The sequence below is a fragment of the Dipodomys merriami genome, unplaced genomic scaffold (assembly GCF_024711535.1).
Source record: "Dipodomys merriami isolate MVZ:Mamm:240054 unplaced genomic scaffold, mDipMer1.0.p SCAF_3, whole genome shotgun sequence".
Taxonomy (NCBI): domain Eukaryota; kingdom Metazoa; phylum Chordata; class Mammalia; order Rodentia; family Heteromyidae; genus Dipodomys; species Dipodomys merriami.
Genome location: NW_027204492.1, coordinates 17,552,059 through 17,569,616, shown reverse-complemented (window position 1 = coordinate 17,569,616; position 17,558 = coordinate 17,552,059). Strand labels below are relative to the sequence as shown.

Sequence of the window (17,558 nt, the reverse complement as noted above, 5' to 3'; positions counted from 1 at the left end):
ACTCTATGCGTCCATCAGAATGACATACAGAAATGGAAAGTCTTGGAAAAAATTATACTAAGCAAAGTAAGCTAGACCCAAAGAAACATAGGGTCATGGTTTCCCTCGTTTGTAATAACTACTCTGTCTACAATATTTTTAGCAGAGAATCGCAATGACTCAATATCTATGTGCATATGACCATATAGAATGATGCTTATTGAAATCAACTCCATGATATAGAAACAATTTTTCGTACTGTTTGCAGTTATTTTTTTCCTTTGGTTTATTCCCTGTTGTCACTGCTTTTTATTTCTGTACAGTTGTCTTATATATAAATTCACTGGACACTATATTGAAAATGAACTTTACAACTTGGAGTGGAGGGGAGTCAAGAATGGAAAAAGTGGGAGAAAATGAGGGAGAGGTAACACTGCTCATAAAGAAATATACTAATTACCTGACTTATGTAACTATAACCCCCCTGTATATCACTTTTAAAATAAAATTTAAATTTAATAAAATGTTTAGGTCATGTATTGTTATCCTTCTCTTGTTATATAAAATCTGGCCTCATAAAGCCAGACACAAATTCTGTCATAATTGTTAAAGTGAGTTTTCTTCACTTATAGCTAGAATGTTTTTCAAATAAAAATATATTCTGGCCGGGCATCGGTGGCTCAGACCTGTAATCCAAGCTACTCAGGAGGCTGAGATTTGAGGATCACGGTTCAAAGCCAGAGTGGGTATGAAAAGTCCATGAGACTTATCTCCAATAAACTGCTCAGAAAACCAGAAGTGGTGCTGTGGCTCAAGTGGTAGACCGCTAGCCTTGAGCTGAAGAGCTGAGGTATTCAGGCCCAGAGTTCAAGCCTCATGACCAACCAAAAATTTTTTTTCTGATAAGATTGATGTATTTAAAAATAGTAGCACTTTTAGTTGGGTATAGTGAAGCATTCTTGCAATCCTACCACTCAGGAGGCTGAGGAAGAAGCATGGCTTTAAAGACGGTATTAGCTATTAAATTTTAAGCTTCTTTTAAAAATGGAGGTACACTATTTTTACGATATAACATAAAATTATGTTTTAATTGGTATGTTCAGTGGAATATAGTGTATTCCTTTGCAAGCATTACCTGCATTCGACATTTAGTTTTAATCATCACACAGGAAACAGTGGATCCCCATCCTAATTTATAATTTATTAAAGGTACACTAGAGTAAAATACAAAACATCAAGTAAAATACTAACATCGAATAAAGAAAATGTCCATTTTAGTGTATGTGAAGTAGCATCATAAAGTGGATAGTTTCTATTTTTGCAAAGAATAGTAATATTCTGTATGTTTCCATGTGTCTTTTTAGCCAACTTTGTGAGATAGAGAGAAATATTAAGCGTATTGATTGTATCGTGTTTTGATGGTGTTTTGCTGTTCAGTTACTAGTTCTTGTTTCAAAATACAAGAGAAAACTTGTCTCAAATACCAAAAGAGAAAAACAAAGATACAATAACCTGCAATTCCAACAACTCCTGATGGGGTAGACAGGAGGATTGCAAGTTCTAAGTCAGTCTGGACAACATAGTGCCTTCCAAGGCAGCCTGGCCATTTAGGGAGGAACTGTCTCAAATTTAAAAAGGGTCTCAGGGAAGTGGCGCTGTAGCTCAAGTGGTAGAGCGCTCGCCTTGAGCTGAAGAGCTGAGGGACAGCGCCCAGGCACAGAGTTCAAGCCCCACGACCGACAAAAAAAAAAAAAAGGGGGTCTCAGAAGAGTTGTAGAGTACTTGCCTGGATTACTTAGCAATATTAGGTTGAATGAGCAGTACTACCAATCTAAATTCAAAGTAAAAGGTTTTGGTAGGAGCATTTCAGTTTGTGACTTTTTTCCCCCCCGCCCAGACTTCACTCAGTCTTAAAACAAAGTCTTGCTATTTCTGCCTTCATCCAGCAAATGTATCCCATGAATGAGACAAGTTAATTCTATGGCCAACTAGAGAAACACAGAATCAAGTAAATCATACTAAAGGGAACAAAGTCCAGTGGAAAATTGCTTCCTAAAAAGGGAAGAGCTCTGAAGGTGGATCTACGCTTCACTTTGCTTTCAGATGGAAAATAAACAACAAAAAAATGAAACAATGCGGCCCTGACCCACCAAACCAATCAAATTTGCTAATGTGTTTGTTTTGAGGATTTTTTTTTCAGACAGAAAGGGCGGGAGGAGCGCACTCAAGATGGCAGCCCTGCTGCATTTGCGGTGCGCTGCTGCCACCATGCGGACACAGTTTCTAAAGCCCAGGCGCCATTACAGCTTCCACCCAGTTTAGACATGGCGGCTGGAGGAAGCTGATGTCTGCGGGAACAAGCAGGACACAGGGGGCTCCAAGCTGGGCCCCTCCAGCCCTCGTAAGGCTCTAAGACAGGCCCAAGTGGTGCTGGAGACATCTTGGGGCAGAAGCGCCAAGCGTGAGGGGCCTGGAGGGGACCAGAGTGGTCAGGCGATGATGGCGCACGGGAAGCGGTGGGGCCGGAGAAAATCTATGCAAAGAAAATGCCGGTTCATCGGAACATGTTGGTTTTGTTTGTCACTTAAAACAAAATCAAGAGTATTTCACAAGGTAGCACTGTGCCAATGAAAGGATAGAGTATTTGAGGCAGTGACCATTTGTTGCTTGTTTCAGAGCAGAGCAACACGTGGTGCTAAACCACCTGGTTGTGTGCCTTTATAAGACCTGCAAATGCTTAGCTCGGGGCTCTCCTCCTAGGCTCCACTGTGTTGGAGTATAGGACAAGGCCCGAGCTGCAGCCCGTTTAAATAAAACAGCTGTAGAGTCTGACTCTCGGTGGTCTTCTTGGTGGGGGTCCTGCGACCTTGGCATAACACCAAGATGCTTTGAGTCCCTATTCCAATAAATATAGATCTATTCCAATAAAAAGTTATGTAATTTTTGGTATGCTGTAGGTCTCAAATTTTCTGAGGGCCAAGAGCTATCTCAGTTCACAAGGGAGGGCATAGGTTTCTTTCTGTCAACTTTACCGAAGGAAATGGAAGTCCTTGAGGGTGAGTACACGTCACATTAAACTACTCTCTGTCCTCTTTGTCAGATTTGAGAAACCAAAACTCAAGTCTTTCCTTTCTGTTAGTATTGGAGGTCTAACAAGCTCAAAGGTAGAACCTTTACCCAGCATATAACATCTCAATTTGATTCCCAACATGGCAAATGAACTTAATAAAATGGAAAAATCAGCTACTATTCCATTGATGCTAACTCCAAGAAATGGAAGATTCATTATCACCAGCTCTTTCTTTAGTATCCCCATCTCTTAGTAAAACTTGAACTCGGGTCCATAATTTTGTGTAGACTTTGACCCACAACAAACTTTGTTGAATTCCACCTGTTATTGGCTAAGACTTAAAGAGGTCCAACATCTTTCTTCGGATACTTGTTAATAGGCCAAGACTCTACATTGAGAAACTCATGCTTGTCCCTAGTCTGCTTGTGTATCTCTTGGTAGCAACAAATCTACTCCAGGATTCTCAAATGTCCAATTTCTCTCATACCTTTAAGGTACAAAAGAAGGCCTTGCTTTGACTCCAACTCCCTTTGACTCAGATAGACATAAATGGTGTTGGATGAGTTGAATCTATTTCCTGATGGTGGCGGTATGGTTCCATATGTTCCCAAAAGCTGTCTCTTGGCATGCTCTACTCCCGCCCCTACTGTCTGAAAAAAACACCAACTATACTCAAAGCACCAGGAACCAGGAAAAGGAAATCTGGCTGCCTATGGTCTTGCTCACTTTCTTGGAACAAGCTCAAAAAATGCTACTTTTTTTTGCTTTAGTTTTCTCTCTGAATCGAAACTAAGGCTGAATACCACCACCCAAGAGCTTTGCATCTTCTGAAATGAAATTCTCAGTCTTCACTTACATAGTTCTGCTGCTCACTTGGTTTCACTTTTCAGGATCACTGTACTAACACTTTGCTGCTTTGAGAACAAATTTCAGACAGGTTTAAAAAGAAACAGCTAGCTACCTGTGGCTTCCAACTACAATTCTAGCTACTCAGGAAGCTGAGATCTAAGGGTCAGTTTAAAGCCAGCCTGGGAAGGAAAGTTCATGAGACGCTTATCTCTAATTAAGTCCCCCAAAAGCCAGAAGTGGCGATGTGGCAAGTCTTAGAGGTTTAAGGCCCAAGCTTTGAGTTCAAAAGCAGCAGTTTTTCTCCATTTACTGGGTTATAAGAAATGGAGGTTCCAGTTTGCTTGGAAATCTAGGAGGCAGGTTTAAATATTTCTGAACTATAGGAGCCAGGAAGGGAGATTCAACATAGAGTTTAAAGTGGAAAGAGACAGGAGATCCAAAGTCAGTCCTCTAGACAACAGAGCAGGCTAGAACAAGGCCTTACCCCTGTAGGAGATCCAGGTCATGGCATCAAAATGTTTTCTCTATAAACAAATATGTACTTTTTCTTTCCCTTTCAACCTAATTTCATCACATCTTGGCTTCTCCATTTGCCCTCCTTGCTCAAGTCAATGGGATTGAGAGTGTGGGTGTGTCCCTATACCCCCAACAAGCACATAAGGGGTTTCAAGATATCACTTTGAATTTGCATATTTCATGATGTTGATAGCTCAAGGAGAAAAGATCTTATTGTCCAGATAAACCAGCTTGTCTGAGGCACAGAGACTAGAGACTACTGGCTATGGCCCAGCAATGGGCTCTGAGCAGTTTCCTCAATTGGGGCCACACCAGTTTTTCCTGCCCCTGAACTTCCTGGTACCTGGGACCTTTCCTGGCTCCCTAATGGCAAGCTCCTATATCTGGACAAAATCCTCTGCCAGTCTAGCATGGAGCCTTTACTCAAAACTCCTAGAATTAGTCAAGAAAAGCTAGAATAGATTAATTTGAAGTCAGGGGCTACTAAACCTCTCATGTGACTGGGCCATTCTACACTGTGAAAATATTCACAGTAGTGAACTATGGTTAATTGCACTGGATGATCTGAAACTACATCCTCATGATGGCAGTAGTGCTCTATACATGCTAACAAGGTCTCCTTGTCACGCGCTCTCTCCCGCCCTTCCTGAAAGAAAAAAAAGTATGCCAAACAACCAAAACAGCAGGAAACATGATGGTGGTTTTGCTTTTTGTCCAATTTGAACAAAACCTCCATCTCACAACTAGTTTTCCTTTTGATTTCCATCTGAAACTAAACTGAAGGTAAAAACCACCACTCTTGGCAGACATTTTCTTTTTCTACAATTCAATTTCTGCCAGCAATGGCGAGACACCTATAATCCCAGCTACAAAGGTATGCTGAAACAGGAAGACCATGGGAGCCAAGGAATTACAGGCCAGCATGGCCAACACAGGCCCTACCTCAAAGGAAAAAAGAAATCTATTTCCACTAGGTCTAACCATCACAGTTCTATTCATGTCCAACTAACATAACTATCACTAGCATCTTCTCTAGAATCTCTATCATCAGTCTCTAGAATCTATTCTTAAACAGGAAGAAGGCTACGAGTACTAACCAATGTGTCCTCACTTGGCTCATCCCTAAGTCCCTCAAGGAGTACTGCGTTTTCAAGATAAAGACCTAGGTCTTGGGGTTCCAGGTGTGGCTCACTTGGTACAGCACTACTCAATGAACGGAAAGCATCATTCTAAGTCCAGGTCTAGGACTAAAAAAGAAAGATAGGCCTTATGTGTTGAAATGTTAGCAGCCATTTGTCTAGGGTTTTAGAGGACCCCAACCATAAGAGAAATGTATTCCATTCACCAGTTACTCAAGTGTTTTGTCCAGAGATATCATATACCACTGGAGAAAAGCACTTTCTCATTGCCATAAAATAAATTTCAGCTGCTTTTTTTGACTTCGTTGGTGTGTATGTGTGTCATCATTTATCTTTGAAAGATAAGTTTTAAGACCTTTTTTTCATTTCAATCTAAGTCATAGTGGTTGCCCAAAACTGAGAAATAGTAAGTATTCACTAAGTACTGTCATAAAACCAGTGAAGACCACTGATGACATTTTAGATCATGTCCTTGTTAGTCCTTTCAATATACAACAAAAATATATTTATATTAAAGATTGGGTGTTGGTACATTATGATTTGCATACAAAATTTTCACTCTTGACTCTTGAGCAACTTGAAAAAAGTATACAAAAATTTTAAGTCTTCACTTGAGTAGATAAACAAAAATGTTTCATATTGTACCATTTATTATGTTTTATATATAGTATGTATAACCAGGCACTGTGGCTCATGTCTGTAAATCCTAGCTATTCCAGGGTCTGAGATCTAAGGATTGCAGCTCAAAGATAGCTCAGGCAGGAAAGTCTAGAAGACTCTTATCTCCAATTAATCACCAAAAAGCTGGAAGTGAAGCTGTGGTTCAAACAGGAAAGTGCTAGCCTTGAACACAAAAGCTCAAGGATAGCACCCAGGTTCTGAGTTCAAGCCCCAGGATGTGCATACACAACATTAAAAGTGAGGCCTTTAGGGAGCTGGGAAGGTGGCTCAGTGGTAGTGCTTGCCTTGCATGCATGAGGCCCTGGGTTCAATTCCTCAGCACCACATAAGCAGAAAACGGTGGAAGTGATGCTGTGGCTCAAGTGGTAGAGCGCTAGCCTTGAGCTGAAGAGCTGAGGAACAGCGCCCAGGCCCAGAGTTCAGGCCCCACGACCAACCAAAAAAAAAAAAAGAATGACAAAAAGTGAGGGCTTTAGGGACTAGAAAGAATATGGAAGAGTTCAACAAGACCAAGAGGGAGTAGTAAGAGGAATAGAAGGGATGAAGAGGATCAATGCCCATTATACACATGTATAGATATGTTTCAAGGAAACCCATTACTTTGTACAGGTTAACAAAAAAGAGTGAGCCTATCAATTTTCATGTTTGTAGCTGTGCATATTTTAAATAAAATTATATTTTTTTCAATTATGTATTTGGATAACATTGGTTTGCCATTTTTAAAATTTCAAGTACATTAAAAAAGTTTCGGTTATTATCTTTACTTCAACATTCGAAATTTTTAGTTAAGGGCTGAGGACATGGCTCAAATGATAGGGCACTTGCCTAGAAAGCACAGGGCCCTGAGTTCGAAGTCCAATACTACCAAGGGGAAAAAAAAGTGAACTATCAGAATTATCACTCTAGAAAGTTACATCGTTGTTAGGTTAACAGATTTCCAGATACTTCCTTGATACCATTTCAGTCATTTTAATCCATATTATTGTAACCAACTTGAAGTAATCATGTATATAATAAGTAAAAGACTAAAATAAGGCCAGAAATAAGTTAAAAAGCAATAAAGTTACAAAAGTAAAAATTTGTTGGCTTTTTATTTTGGCTTGTCATGGGCTTAAACTCAGGATCTTTGTGGTATTCTTAAGCCTTTTTGCACTCTACCACTTTGAGACAACTCAGCGCCACTTCCAGTTTTCTGGTGGTTAATTGGAGATGAGTCTCAAGGACTTTCCTGCCCAGGCTGGCTCTGAACCATGATCCTCAGATCTCAGCCTCCTGAGTAGCAAAGATTACAGACGTAAGCCAGCAGCACTCAGCTTTGGTGACTTCTTAAAATTTTATTTCTCTTGCATTCAACAACTGGAATCATTTAGTGTGAAGTTTTAACATTTTGTTCTCTTTCATCTCTGTGTCAAAGGTGTGAACATCTCCCTGATGAAGACGTAGAAGGTGGATTTAAACTTTCCCCAAAGCTTCAGAAGATTATTTGCTAGTTTAACCTGGAAAATGGACCCTTTGCCCTTCTTGCAAGAGAACCCTCAATGGTCATCCTCTCTATTCTCCTGTGGAGTATGGCTATGTGGTACTTTCAACAGGCAGTCCCTGGACAAAGGCATACTCATGCATAAAGTTAGCCATCTGCCCTTTGAAGAGGTGAATCAATTCACAACATTTCTCATTTAGTAGGAGCTTGTCCAATTCTACAATTACTCAAATGAAGGGATGTTAATAGTTGTTTTTATTGAAGTGTTCATTTCTAGAAAAAAAGTCTGCATAGCCACTGTAGCAGTTATCTCTTGGGCCTAAGAAAATGCCCCCAGACCTTCAAATTATGTATAGCTTCATTTCTACTAATATTCTGGAATTGATAGGTTTGGCACAATGACACATATTCCTTTTGTTCAAACCTTCCTTGTTTTAGTGGCTCTCAGGCACCAGAAAGCTCACCAGTTGATGTTAGATGATACTGAAGCCCCTCCCCCAACCTCAGCTTTTCAAGACTAGTAACTTGTCCTAGCCTACTGTCTATGGGGCAAACCAAGGAGACAAATGTTCAGAATAACTCCCCGAAAGATCTAAGACTCACTAGCTAAGTATCTACTGTACTGACAGCTGCCTACAGGAGCCCGTAATCCCACCCCCTAGTAGGTTCTTTTTCAAGAACCTGCTTTTGCCCAGGGCTCCTCATTTGAAATGAAATATGGCAGCTCAGGACCAAGGTCCACACAACTTTACAAAAGGCTCAACTTTTCTCAATTTCCCAGCTTCTCAGAATCCTCTCTCACAATTCAGGGTTTTGACAGACTCCTTCCTCTTGGTGGCAGTATTGCTCTGGGAAAGCCTCCTGGGCCTTTCTGCTCCAGCCCATTCAATCTGAAAAAAAGAAAGGAAGGAAGGAAGGCAGAGAGGGAGGTAGGGAGAGGGAAGGAAGGAAGGAAGGAAGGAAGGAAGGAAGGAAGGAAGGAAGGAAGGAAGGAAGGAAGGAAGGAAGGAAGGAAGGAAGGAAGGAAGGAAGGAAGGAAGGAAGGAAGGAAGGAAGGAAGGAAGGAAGGAAGGAAGGAAGGAAGGAAGGAAACAATAGACAAAGTTGTCAGAAAACAAAGCTACCATGCCATTTGCTTTGTTTGTGGACAAATCTGCCTATTTTGACCACTTTTGCTACTATGTCCCCATTGAAATCAAACTGAAATCTGTTTCACTGTTTTGTAAACTCTACTTTGTTTTCTAGAATTCAATTCCCGTTCTATCAAGGCTAGGCAGGCTTGCTCTGCATTCAAGCTTGATTCCCAACATTTTCCCAAGTAATTTGCTTCTGTGAGAGATTCTCAGCATTCCAGGATTAGGAAAGTAAAGAACCGGAAATGGCCTGGGGAGAAGTGCAAATCTAGGTACCAGATCAGGTAATTTTTCTCACGCCAGAATCTCTGGGAGTCCTCCATTTTCTGACCTGAATCTTTTGTGTTCAGTTGTAGGCAGCCATGGCTGAAACCTCACAAGGAGGAATTAGTTCCCAACTCCAAAGTTCCTATTAGAGTCACATATATAGTTGAATTTATATAAATTCCAGTTTAAAAAAATCATGTTAGCCTCATACTTTAATCATTTATTACCATAATCATGTTTCCCACACACATGCTCTGATATGGCCTTTAATGGCTTCCTATGAATTTATATATATGTATGTGTATGTCATAACAGTTAATGTTTTCCCATAAGTAAACCATAGTGGTTGCAAAGAATTTAGAAAATCACCATATGTTGATCAAGAATAAAAGCACTATCATAACATCTTACATTAAGCACGAATCACTTTCAACACACACATAATTCTCTATTGATGGGTGATACACTACAACAATGAAATTTGGTTTACATGTGCATCACATTTTAAATGTAAATTTTTCTTTTATAATGCCCGAATAGACTGAAATTATCTTGAAACATTTGTAAGACTTGAATTGTAAGAGTAAAGAAAATTTTCCAAAGAACAACTCATTAAAGAATATTGGGTTCGGGCTGGGAAGGTGGCTCAGTGGTAGAGTGCTTGCCTTGCATGCATGAGGCCCTGGGTTCAATCCCTCAGCACCACATAAACAGAAAAAGCTGGAAGTTGTGCTGTGGCTCAAATGGGAGAGCGTTAGCCTTGAACTAAAGAGCTGAGGGACTGCGCCTAGGCCCAGAGTTCAGGCTCCAGGACCGGCAAAAACAAACAAAAAAAGAATATTGGATTCTCACTTTTAAATTTTACTCATAGAACATAAAATATCTATAATACCACCACTGCAGAATCTTAATATCAAGGCCTGCTTTATCTAATCATTGCTATGTACTAATGAAACCAGAACAGCAGGCTTATAAATTAAAGATAGTTTTTATATACATCTTTAAAAATTATAAAAACTTTGGATCTTCACGTTTTGTTTTTAAAAGCCATACAGAAAATAGGATTCAATGAAGGTGGAAACTGGTCGTTTTACAAACTAGTTAAAGAGAGCAACTCTCAAAGATTCACAACCAAGTGTGCAACAAAATAACTATGTTAATTGGCTTGACTTTGGTAATCATTTCACAGTGTAAACATATATAAAACGGTGTTTTGTCTTACAGGTATCCAATTTCATTTGTTAACTGCACCCCAATAAAGCTGGAAAAATTATATTGGTTTAGAAAGGTGTCACCTTTCCTATCCTTCACCGGAATCCACAGTCTTTCAGTTACATCTCTTTATAGAAACCTAAACGCAAATACAGGTAAGACTAGTTATACTGAGATTTTTAAATTGTACCATATGTTATTAGGTTTCACACTGGCCATAATTGTAAATATAAAACTGTTTAAATGTTTACACATGAGTACTTTCAAATAGCCATCTATGCATGTTTGCCTCTCTCAAAACATAATTGCATGCTGATTGGTGGAAAAGTTTACCTGCTGCTAGCAATGTATTCAAATGTTGAGAAATTATCAAGTAGCTAAAGTAGAAAGTAAAAGGCACCTAATTCACAAGAAGAAGCAACCAAAATCAAATTTTGAAAAAATTGTTCTTGTACTTGGGGCTTTAAAAAAAAAGTATCCTCATCTGCAGCTTAAATACATTCAAAAATATCATTAAATATCCTTTGAAATACTGACATGCTGTAAAATTGTGCCTGTTTTTTTTTTCTTTTCGTTTTAGAGAAACCATCACAGTTCTTTACAATGTACCTGCTCCAACAGCCATGCAGGAGGAAATGAAGTATGATCACAGGTCACTCCACCTCAAGCAGACTCAAACAGACTTTTAAATGTTGACTCACCTTCAATCCTCTTCACTTTGTTGTTGGCCCCCATTGGTTTGTGCGTGGCTTGCTCTCCCTCTTGGCAAAGACTGGATTGTTCCATTTCTCTTCAAGGCCCTTCTAGCTCCAAGCAATCTGGATGCTCCTAAGATTTCCATTTCCTTGAAACTGTCCAGTCCTTTTGCACCCTGACTCCACTACCTAAAAAACAAAACAACAACAACAAAAAAAAAAAACCCCAAAGCGCCTGGATAACACGTGTCCACAATCCAGGGGCTGGGGGGGGGGGCAGGGAGAGGAGGCCAGGTACTTTGTCTGCTGGTGGCTTTCCCTAGTCCCGCCCACACTAGGAGGATCCTTTCCCAACCCAGAGCTTCCTCTATCTGCACTTCCGGGCAATTACAGGCTTAAAGTCTTGCCTTCCCAGGGGCTACCTTCCGCTCAAGCCCCCACCCCGCTCAGGATCAGAAATAGAACTGGCTGTCCCCAGGCCAAATCACGTGACACGCAGTGTGGATCTTTCCAAGTTTAAGGAATAGGATCCTCCCCCTCCTCCATCCTCACCCTAAGGAGGGAGACTTGAAGCTTTTCTAAAACTGTCCTTAGGATGGCAATGTTGTCCCAAGAATTTAATACTAATGTTGCTTCTATTCCCCACCCCCCACACTTCCACACACACACCCACTCCCATTCCCTCTCATTCAATGTTAAAAAAAAAAAAAAAAAAAACTATGACCAAGAGACAGAAAACACCAGAAACTATAGTTTTGTTGTGCTTCTTGCCCACGGTGAAGAAATCGCTTCACAGGGTTGTAATTCTGCTCTGGGTTTCCTTCTGAAAATCAAATCAAGGTCTAAACCTACTCTTATTCAGCGTCTTTTTGGTTCAAGGAGTTAATTTTCTCCTATTGAGTTTTCACAATTCTGCTTTTTCTTCACTCAGCATATGTCTCTTCACATTGCTGTCATGGTACAAAATTATCTTGGAGTAACAAAAGACAAACGCCGGGATCCAGGGCTAGTAAGAAGAGAAAATGGTCACACCTAAGGGCTTAGCACGTGTTCGCAGCTGCACGTGTGCTTCTTGACCTTGCTTGCTTCCCACATTCCCTATGGGGCTTACTCTGTTTGCTGGCCTGGGTATTAGCCCTGTATGTTGATGAGAAGCTATTAATTGTCTGGAACTCTGAGTTATGTGAATAAATACTTGTTAAGACTTCATATTACAGATAGGGACAGGAGTGAGAAAAATAAGAAAAATTTTTTTAAAAGACTCCACACTACAAGTCCCTATAGGAGTATACACATACTCAACATAAATTCTAGTTTGAGGAAAATGATTTAGTCTCATTATCAAAGATTAGAACACTGGCATGTTTTCATCATTATTATTCAGGTAAGTGGCTTCTTACGACTTTATTGTGTGAATGTCACTTGGGAACAGATCTCATAGTATTTTCTCTTAAGGCATGCTACTAATCAAGAGTAAAACATTATCATCCAGACACCAGTGGCTCACACCTGTAATCCTAGCTGCTCAGGAGGCTGAGATCTGAAGATCATGGTTCAAAGCCAGCCCAGGTAGGAATTTCTGTGAAATTCTTATCTACAATCAACTACCAAAACCCAAAAACCCAGATATGGAGTTGTGGCTCAAGCACTAGAGCACCAGCCTTGAGAACAAAAGCTAAGGGACAACTCCAGGCCCAGAGTTCAACATCCAGCACTAGCACACATATGCACAACAAGTAAATCACTGTCATAAACATCATGCATTAGTAACTACTGGTGAGCATTTAGATTTTTCCAACACACACATACAAAATCAATTTCTGCGTACTCATTTCAATGTAGACACATAAACTATGTTAAGCTTTGTATAAAATAAGTTCATATTAATATAGTATATTCTTGTATGTCCCAGTTTGGTATGATATTTTTACCACTTTCCTGGGCAGTCTAAAATCACCATGAAAATTTGGATGACCTATGTTTTGGTAAATGAAATGCTGGCAAAGAGCTCTTTGGCACATTCACTCAAAATATTAGAATATCAACAAATAATTTTTACATCATCAAACACTTTTTTGAATACCTGGAAATCTAATGTTCATGATCCCACCTTCAGATATTATTTGAAGACATGTTTTCTAATCTTTATTACGTTAACATGTACTATATATATAGTACTATATGTATATATAGTATTATATATAATATTAATATATTAATATTATGATAATTATGTAATTGATACATTAATTATGTTAATAATATATTAATGTATAATATATTAGATACCATTTATATATAATCAATATGTTAATTTTATATTAGTATATATAATACTATATATACATATAGTACTATATATACGTATACTATATATAGTATATATATGCATATATAGTATTATATATACATATAGTACATGTTAGCATAATATACTATATATATCCTCTAAATATTGAATCACAACTATACACATGAGATATACCAATCTACTGTATTTTTCCCCTTCTTTTGTGGGGACTGCAGTTGTGTTTGTACATGTGTGCCTGTTTCTAGGCTTGTGTGCGGAGTTTGTAGAGTGACTTTAAATAACATAACATCTCTATATGGGATTTTCTTGTGGTTTCAAATTTACCTCTTTCCACATTCTCCTCTGGTCTTTCATAAAAATGACTATTGAAATGTGCATGAAGCCCCCAGTTAGATTAGTCAGTATCACATAAACAGAAAAGGCTGGAAGTGGTGCTGTTGCTCAAGTAATAAAGTGCTAGCCTTGAGCAAAAAGCAGCTCAGGGAAAGTGCTGAGGTCCTGAGCTCACGTCCCAGGACTGGCCAAAAAAAAAAAAAAGACTAGATTTTATGTTCTTTTACAAGATCTTTGTTTCCATGACCATTTCAAATAGGACTTTTAATCATTCCAGCATGTACATAGAGCAATGTTTCTCTCCTTCCTTCCTTCCTTCCTTCCTTCCCTCCCTCCCTCCTTCCTTCCCTCCCTCCCTCCCTCCTTCCCTCCCTCCTTCCCTCCCTCCCTCCCTCCCTCCCTCCCTTCTTCCTTCCTTCCTTCATTCCTTCCTTCCTTCCTCCCTTCCTTCCTTCCTTCCTTCCTTCCTTCCTTCCTTCCTATCTGTAAGCTTGAACTCTGGGGTCCCTCAGCTCTTCAGTTCAAGGCTAGAGCTCTACCACTTGACCTACAGCGCCACTTCTGGCTTTCTGATGATTAATTGGAGATAAGAATCTCATGGACTTTCTTGCCCTGGGCTGGCTTTGATCCTCAAATCTCAGCCTCCTGTGTAGCTAGAATTATAGGTGTAAGCCACCATCACTCAGCAATGTCTGATTCTTGTACAGAAATGATGTCTATGTGTATTTTGTTGTGCTGTTTTGGGGGCTTGAACTTAGTGCCTGGGCATCTGTCCCTTAGGGTTTGGGTTTTTTTTCTTTTAGGATTTTTTTTGGGGGTGGGTGGGATTTTTTTTTTGCCAGTCCTGGGGCTTGAACTCTGGGCCTGGGCACTGTCCCTCAGCATCTTTTGTTCATGACTAGTACCACCACTTGGGCCACAGCACCACTTCCAGCTTTTTCTGTGATTAACTAGAGATAAGAGTCTCCCCCAAGATGGACAAAAAAAAATGGGGCTGGGAAGGTGGCTCAGTGGTATAGTGCTTGCCTTGCATGCATGAGGCCCTGGGTTCAATTCCTCAGTACCACATAAGCAGAAAAAGCCAGAAGTGGCTTTATGGCTCAAGTGGTAGAGCACTAGCCTTGAGCTGAAGTGCTCAAGGACAGTGCCTAGGCCCAGAGTAAAAAAAAAGAGTCTAATGGATTTTGTTGGCCAGGCTGGCTTCAAACTGCAGTCCTCAGATCTCAAGTCTCCTGAATAATTCCGATTACAAGTGTGAGCCACCGGTGCCTGGCTTGTACCTTAGTTGTTTGTTGTTGTTTTGTTTTGTTTTTCGCAAGGTGTAGCCGCAGCTTCACTTCTGACTTTATAGTAATTAGAGATAAGAATCTCACAGACTTTTGTTAAGCCAAATTTGGAAATCCTTACCCAAAAGACCACCAGAGACTGTCACCAATGTAAAAGCAAAGGAGTCTTTATTGCAAGCTCGAGCTTGGTCCCCCCCCCCCCATACATGTCAGCAGCCCATGACGCTGAGAGGCCCCGAGCCCAGGGTCACAGCACTTTTTATACATTTTTTAGTGAAGGCAGGGGCTTTGCATACATCATAACTTCTTGTAACAAATGACTACAAACCATGGGAAAATCATAAAACAACTCTAGAGTATGATTGGCGCACTACAAAGCGGGAAAGAACCAGAAATAAGTTGTTGGTTAGATCAAGGGGGCTGAGGTACTTTAAACTGGTTGGCTTGCCCCACAGGGGAGTCTCAAGAGGATAGTTGCTAAACTGCAGGGTGTCTGGTTTAGATCATGGTCACCAGACCCCAGGAGGGGCAGTTCTGGAATTTCAGATACCTTGACATACTGTCTTGAGAAAACACCATCTGTGGTTCTGAGAATTGTTTGTGCAAGGCTTGCTATCCTAATTCCTAGCATTGGGGCTGCAGTGGGTCAAGGGTTAAGTTGCAGAACTGAGATGGGGGTCTTAAGTGAAATGGAGTTGCTTAGGTTCCTCACTTTCCCATCAGAGCTGGCTTGAAACCCAAACTCCCAAATCTCTGCCTCCTGAGCAGCCAGTGGCATCAGGCTAATGTCTATTTAAATAGAAAAACACAAACTAAAAATAAACAATGTTTTATAATTTTTTATAACTTGCACTCTTATTAAGTGTACACATAGGGACCACATTTTCCTTTTGTGCTGTGACTTTCAAAAGCAAACTTGGCTATGTTTCTATATTTCAATCTTGAAGCCTAGTTAAATAACAGATTCTACCCTGTATTACTATTACTATGATGACTGCTACTACTACTATTACTACTGACAGGCTATAGTATAGTGCAGGGTATAATATAGTATAGTGCAGTCTAACCTCAAACTCATGATCCTTCTGTTTCAACCTCACTAGTGCTAGGATTACACTTGGCTCTACTTTGTATTCTTTTGATTATCTGTGTGCTGGTCCTGGGGCTTGAGCTCAGGGCCTGAATGCTGTCTCTGAGCTTTTTCAATGAAGGCTGGTGCTCTACTACTTGAGTGACAGCTCTACTTCCAGCTTTGTGTTAGTCAGTTGGAAATAAGAGTCTCATGGACTTTTCTGACCTGGCTAGCTTTGAACTGTGATCCTCAGATCTCAGTTTCCTGAGTAACTAGGATTATAGGCATGAGCCCCCAGCACCTGGCTCTACCTTGTATTCTTTTCCCCCCCTAGTCATAGAGCTTGAACTCAGGGCCTCTGGGCAATATCCCTGAACTTTTTCACTCAAGACTAACATTCTACCACTTTGAGCCACAGTGCTACTTCCTACCTTGTATTCTTAACAGGGAAATCATACTAGAGTTTGCTTATTATATAATCCTGTAGAGAATAAATGAATATGGATAATAATACTTTAGAGAATAAGTGCATAATGTGGATAGACAAAAAACATCTATCCCAGGAATAATCAGCATAACCTTAATTTAAACAATGGCTTTTCAGGTCCACCAAAAGCACAGGCAAGCAAAGAAAAAAAATGCATTAATTGGACTTCATCAAAATAAAAAAAATTAGAGGGGGGTGAATATTATACAATGAACATAACTAATATTACATATATGAAAATAGCATAGTAAAACCAACAAGAAACTTAAAACAGGAAGGGAAAACAGAAAGGGTTATAAAAGAATTCTACTTAAAAATGTGAGTCTGATCAAAGTATATTATATGCATGTATGTACATATCGCAATGAAACTCCTTGGTGCAATTAACTTATGCTCATAAAAATAAGAAATTTGTGATTGAAATAATGCCATCAAGAGAGAGGAAAGACAGCCTATAGACTGAAAGAAGATACTTGCAAATCACATAGCTGATGAGGAACTGGTACCCAGCACAGGTGGTGTCAGTTTTCTGCCCCCTGAAGAACGCCTTGCAACACTTCCTTCTTTGCACATTTGCTCCTTCCAGAGTCTTTGCTTTTGTCTGAAAACATTTCACCTTCATTGGTGGAGGGTATTTGCAATAGATAAAGAACTCTGGGTTGAATCTCTTTTTTCCCCTGTCACCACTTTCACTAGGATGCTACAATGCCTTCCAGCCTCCATAGGCACCGAGGAGAAAGCCACCGCTTTCTGAATAAAACATGTAATAAATGGTAAGCTTAGCTTTTCACGTCTATGGGGGAAATGACTGCCTTTGCAATAAATGGTCTTGGGCCCACCGGTTGGGTGTATGCAAATGAATCTTTGCTCTGCTTTTACTCTGCACACAAACAAATCAATTCCATAGTCCCCTTTCAGATAGTCATGGTAGGAAAATTCATCAAAAACTGGCCCCAATAGTATGGATATCTGAAAAGGGAGGACAGGGGTAGATTTGAGAGTTGAAAATGGACATCTGACTAACACAGAGGTTGGCAAACTAATCATC

General features: G+C 40.0%; 2 long non-coding RNA genes across 3 annotated transcripts in view; one reads left to right on the top strand and one right to left on the bottom strand.

The window, feature by feature from the left end:
- The window catches only part of LOC138840058 (uncharacterized), a 35,080-nt gene extending 23,968 nt beyond the window's left edge, over positions 1-11,112 (bottom strand). The window contains exon 1 of the long non-coding RNA XR_011376037.1: positions 11,028-11,112. This is a non-coding gene — a long non-coding RNA (uncharacterized lncRNA). The remainder of the gene's footprint in view (positions 1-11,027) is intronic.
- Positions 1-17,348, top strand: part of LOC138840057 (uncharacterized) — a 75,304-nt gene extending 57,956 nt beyond the window's left edge. Inside the window, exons 3-7 of one of the 2 annotated variants that reach the window (XR_011376036.1) lie at positions 7,649-7,884; positions 8,960-9,131; positions 10,339-10,481; positions 10,907-12,590; positions 17,207-17,348. This is a non-coding gene — a long non-coding RNA (uncharacterized lncRNA). Of the gene's footprint in view, positions 1-7,648; positions 7,885-8,959; positions 9,132-10,338; positions 10,482-10,906; positions 12,591-17,206 lie in introns of those variants that run through there. The other variant, XR_011376035.1, reaches the window with a different exon arrangement.
- Positions 17,349-17,558: the final 210 nt, after the last annotated feature.